The following is a 6,000-nucleotide window of genomic DNA, read 5'->3' on the forward strand; positions in this document are numbered from 1 at the left end:
AAAGCCTCAAAGGGCATCAGGCTCTTTGTGATGTGCTTAAGAAGTAGATCCTCAACAGGAACCCTAGGAAAGAGGGTATTGCCTTTGAGAGGAAACTCAATGCTGATGGGACCTACTGGAAGCCTGAGCAGTATCCCAAAACCTCATGGGTTGCTGCAAATGGACCTTCAATGGATCCATCTACTTTATTTAGCTTTACATGTGAATCTTCATATTCTTCTGATGAGTCATTTGACTCCAATTATAAACTGTTCAAAAATCAGAATGGTGAAGTATTTGCTAGATATGTGGGCACTAACTATAGGAACGGTCCTCCTATGAAGAAAATCTGGGTTCCCAAAAGGTGCCTTGAAAGTCTTCAAGTGAATCTCATCATGACACCGCCGGTGAAGAATAGGAACCCCAGATCAGATTCTTCATATGGATCCAAGTCCTCATATGGACCATACTGCTCACATGGATCAAAGTCCTCATATGAACATCATCGTGCTAACACTTCTGTTCCGCAGGGAAAGACTAAGGATTATGGATATGTGCATTATTCTTCAAATCATCATGTTCATAAATCCTCGAAGAATTTCTCTGCTTACTCATATGCTTACCATAACCCCTATTATGTAAAACGAAGTCGATTGGCATCTATGCCACCTTTCTCTTATGGAGCTCGCAGAATGATGAACTCTTTAACACCCCTTCAATGTGGGTGGTGAAGAAAAAGAACTAATCTCTTATGCAGGGTCAGGTCTCCAGATGAACCTAATCGTCTGAAGAATTTGCTGGAGACCTGAATATGCTTGAAATGACGCAAGCTAATCATGAAGAAATGAATTTTCATTTCTCACGTCCTCATACTACTTTACCTGTTCTATCACTTGATGAAATTGATCTGATGAATTTGATGTCATATTCTTCACTGATGAAGTATATGAGTTTGTAAGCTGCACTAATTCATCTGCAGGATGATCAACCCAAAGCCATTGAGTGGGTCCTTGACAGTGGATGTACAAATCACATGACTGGTGACAGAGCTTATTGATGGACACTGCTTTATCTCCATCGCATCTGAAGCATATAACCTATGCAAACAAAGGTAAAAGCAAGGTATTGGGTCTAGGTAAGGTTGCAATCTTAAAGGATCGACACATGGACAAAGTCATGCTTGTCGAGTCCTTAGGGTTCAACCTCATGTGTGTCTCAATGCATTATGATCTTGATATGGTTGTTGTCTTTGGCAAGTATCGTTGTGTTGTGATCATGGAAGCTGACAATTCCAAAGTCTTCGAAGGCTTTAGGAGAGGAGATTTGTATATTGTTGATTTCTCTACAGGACCACAACCTGCCACATGTCTACTTGCAAAAGCTTCAGAAGGCTGGCTATGGCATCGACGACTTGGTCATGCTAGCATGAGGAACTTGCACACGCTCGCGAAGAAGAAGCATGTCATTGGCATCGAGGGTGTCAAACTCCTCAAGGACCATTTGTGTGGAGCTTGTGAAGCTGGAAAGATAACCAAGGCCAAGCATCCCTCAAAGACCATCATGACAGCCACTCGTCCATTTGAATTGCTTCACATGGATCTCTTTGGCCCTACTCATGATGCCACATTTACCAATGTTGCATATTTATATGGCTTTGTCATTGTTGATGACTATTCTCGTTATACATGGGTGCATATCATCACTTACAAAACTGAAGTGCAGGAAGTCTTCAAACGATTTTCCTCGAGGGCTTCAACCAACTTTGATGTGAAGATCAAGCACATCATAAGTGACAATGGAACTGAGTTCAAGAACACTGGTCTTGATGACTATCTTGAAGAACTTGGTATTACTCATGAGTTATCTACTCCTTATACTCCTCAGCAGAATGGCGTCGTGGAGCGCAAGAACAAGACTCTTGTTGAGATGGCTCGCACTATGCTTGATGAGTACAAGACGCCTTCGCGCTTCTGGCCTGAGGCTATTGATACTGCGTGCCACATCATCAACAGGGTATATCTTCACATATTCTTCAGAAAGACCTCATATGAACTCCTCGCGGACAAGAAACCCAATGTGAGTTATTTCAAAGCCTTCGGTGCTAAATGTTGGATTAGAGATCCTCATCAGAATTCTAAATTTGCATTGAAAGCACATGAAGGTTTTATGCTTGGTTATGGTAAGGACTCGCACACCTACAGAGTCTTCAACACCTATCACCACAAGGTTGTTGAAACTATAGATGTGCGGTTTGATGTAACTAATGGCTCGCAAAGAGAGCACCTACCTCCTATGCTAGATGAAATACCACCTGAGGAATCCATTAAGTTCAATGCTACCGAGGATGTCATTCCTACCGAAGAATCTTCTAAACAAGTCATTCTAGAATGTGAAGAACATCATGCTGGTGCACCTGAAGAAAATGGCTCTGAAGAAAATGTTGAGAAAATTCCTCATCGTCAATCAGCTCATCCTCGCGTTGCTAATGAAGTGCAGATTGAGAGAATCATCAACGACATCAAAGCACTAGGTCCTCTCACACGCTCAAAAGCTTCACATTTGTCTAAATTTTGTGGGCACTTTGCTTTCATCTCTATCACAGAGCCCACTAAGGTAGATGAAGCATTTCTGGAGGTTGAGTGGATTCAAGCTATGCAAGAAGAATTACATCAGTTCGAGCTCAACAATGTCTAGGAACTTGTCAAGCGACCAGACCCTCGCAAGCACAATATCATCGGCACAAAATGGATCTACCGCAACAAGCAAGATGAAAATGGCCTTGTGGTAAGGAATAAGGCACGACTGGTAGCTCAAGGCTACACACAGGTTGAAAGAATTGATTTTGATGAAACTTTTGCACATGTTGCTAGACTTGAGGCTATTCGCATATTACTTGCTTATGCTAACCATCATAATATCATCTTATATCAAATGGATGTGAAAAGTGCATTCCTCAATGGTAAGCTTGAGGAAGAAGTATATGTTGCTCAACCCCCAGGTTTTGAGGATCCAAAGCATCCTGACGAAGTCTTCAGACTCATTAAGGCCCTCTATGACCTCAAGCAGGCCCCTCGGGCGTGGTATGATACTTTGAAGGAATTCCTCATGAAGAAAGGCTTCAAACCCGGTTCACTTGACCCAACTCTCTTCACCAAAACCTATGATGATGAATTATTCATATGCCAAATATATGTTAATGATATCATCTTTGGATGTACTCACCAATGTTACAGTGATGAATTTTCCTATATGATGAGTGAATAATATCAAATGTCTATGATGGGAGAATTGAAATTCTTCTTAGGTCTTCAAATTCATCAACAACGAAACAGCATCTTCATATCTCAGGAGAAATACCTCAAGGATGTATTGAGGAAATTCGGCATGCAAGATTGCAAAGGCGTCAAAATCCCTATGCCCACAAATGGCCATCTATCCACCGATGAAAATGGCATTGACTTCGATCAAAAGATATACCGCTCCATGATTGGCTCTTTATTGTACTTATGTGCATCTAGGCCAGATATTATGGTTAGTTTTTGCATGTGTGCCCGTTTTCAAGCTACACCGAAGGAATCACACCATAAGGCTGTGAAGCATATTCTTCGATATCTAGCTCACACTCCAACAGTTGGATTATGCTATCCCAAGGGCTCGGCTTTTGATCTCATTGGATATTCAGATTCTGACTATGCTGGTGATCACGTGGACCGCAAGTTAACATTAGGCACATGCCATTTCCTCGGACGATCCTTGGTCTATTGGTCTTCGAAGAAACAGAACTGCGTATCACTTTCTACTGCTGAAGCTGAGTACATTGTTGCTGGTTCGTGCTGTGCTCAATTGCTATGAATGAAGCAAACTCTCAAGGACTATGACATCAATGTGAAGAATGTGCCACTCTATTGTGACAATGAGAGTGCCATAAAGATTGCTCATAACCCAGTTTAGCACTCAAAGACAAAGCACATTCAGATTTGTCATCATTTTCTTCTTGATCGTGTGTTGAAGGGCGATATATCCATCGAGCATGTGAAGACTGAAGAATAGCTAGCCGATATCTTCTCAAAGCCCTTGGATGAGAAGAGATTTAGCAAGTTGCGGTGTGAGCTAAATATCTTAGAATCTTCGAATGTCCTTTGAAAAGGACACACATCCTAACACTTATGAAAATTGATGACTTAGATGTGCAACACACGAAGTAACATTTTTCTTCAATCAATGAAGACTAACCCTTTAAGTGTGAAGAAATTAATCAAGAATTTGATTCTCAGAGCCCTAAGACAATTATACGCGGCGTCTGAAATCAACATTCTTATACGGTGGGTCACACCACCAACAGAAGTTGAAAATCTTCAATTTGATTTTTTCTTCAGTCTTGAAATTCCTCAGTTGATTTCTTCAACTTTGCAATGTCTTCACTCTCTCCGTCGTTTTTCTTCTTTGACTATGCATATTATATATGAGTTTATGTCCTCTACAGCATTCACTTATAGCTATTTCTTCAAGTTGATCTTTCTGCTAAGTGAATGTGATCGGACCCTTCCCCCTCTATGCTATACTCAACCCAATCTGTTCACAAATTCTTCATGCGCGTTCTATTTGGAACATGTTCAAAATCTTCACCTTGTCCTTGTCAGTTGAAGAATTTGTGAACAAAACTTTAAAATATTCTAATCTGAATTTTTGCTAGTTGCCGCCTAAACCGTTCCACATCCCACGATAATACTTATCTATTCACCCATGATCTCACACGATCTCCACCTCTCTGTACGTGGGTGACACATGTCACAAGGATGAGAAAGGTCAGGGGCACGTTCGTCCATTTTCCTCGGACGAGCAGTTTTTCACCATGGCTATATATACCCCTTCCCTTCCTCAATCTGTTTTTACTCCACTCGAGCTCTCAAAACCTAGCACCACCGCTACTTCCATCATCGCTGGTGAGGAAGAGCTTCGCTGCCTCGACATCGTCGTCGTCGTACTCGCACCGACCGTGGATTTCTTCACTCCGCCGCCATCGTAGTTGTCTTCCTCTGCCAAGTTAGGGCGTGGAAGATCTGGACTGACAAACTTCCAATCTACATTCCCAGTTCGTCGTGTTCTTCGTCAAGGGTAATTAAAAGCTACTTTTACTGCCCTTATTGATTCCAGTGATTTCTTCAAAATCTTCAAAAGGTGTTTATTCTTCAAACTTCACTCTAAACACCTCACACAAACATCTGTTGTTGATCTGTTTCCCTAAGCCATGTTTTTCTTCAAGATTCCTAAATTGTGTGGATTTTCAATCTATACAACTCTGGAATCTAAGACCAAGAACACTTAGTGAAATTCCTCAAGACTCATCTGGTCAAATTCCTCAAACTTGTTCTTATTTGCAAAAACTTCTGAGAACGCATATGACCTCTCCAAATTCTTCGCACCTATACTATGTTCACTGGTACTCATGTCCACTACTGACACTAGGTTCTCATCAACTGAACTCACTTGCAGCGTTCCTCGAAGAAAAACTGCATACCTCTTCAGAGAACTCAATAGTTCAAAATCCTCAGCTGGAGAAAATGGCAGATGGCAAGAAACCTCAGAAGGGAGGCAAGAGACTGGAAGTCAACACAACTTTTGAAATCCCTGAAGATATCTATGATGGGTACTGCACACCACCTTAAGAAACCAAGAATGAGCGCAAAGTGCGCATTCAGAAAATTGAGAGGAGATGGGCCAGAGAATGGAGGGACTGCTGATATGTCACTCCAAAGTACATGAAGAAATTCACTCTTCACCCTCCTTGTCCAAAACCTCCATTGGCACCTGGCCAAATTGCAGATCCCGCCAGCCTCAAGCGCGGTGAGGATTATCCTGATGAATGGGCAAAGCGTCAAGCTAAACTGGCCAAGATGGCAAAAGAAGCCGTGAGGAAATTCAATGAAGACTTTGCTGCTGATGCTGCCACTTCTGAGGCCTCTGCTAGCAAACCCAAGAAGGCCATGCCAAAGAAACCTGCACATAAGCCTAGTGCTTCTT

Source organism: Triticum dicoccoides, chromosome 5A (genome assembly GCF_002162155.2).
Source record: "Triticum dicoccoides isolate Atlit2015 ecotype Zavitan chromosome 5A, WEW_v2.0, whole genome shotgun sequence".
In the NCBI taxonomy this organism is placed as follows: Eukaryota; Viridiplantae; Streptophyta; class Magnoliopsida; order Poales; family Poaceae; genus Triticum; species Triticum dicoccoides.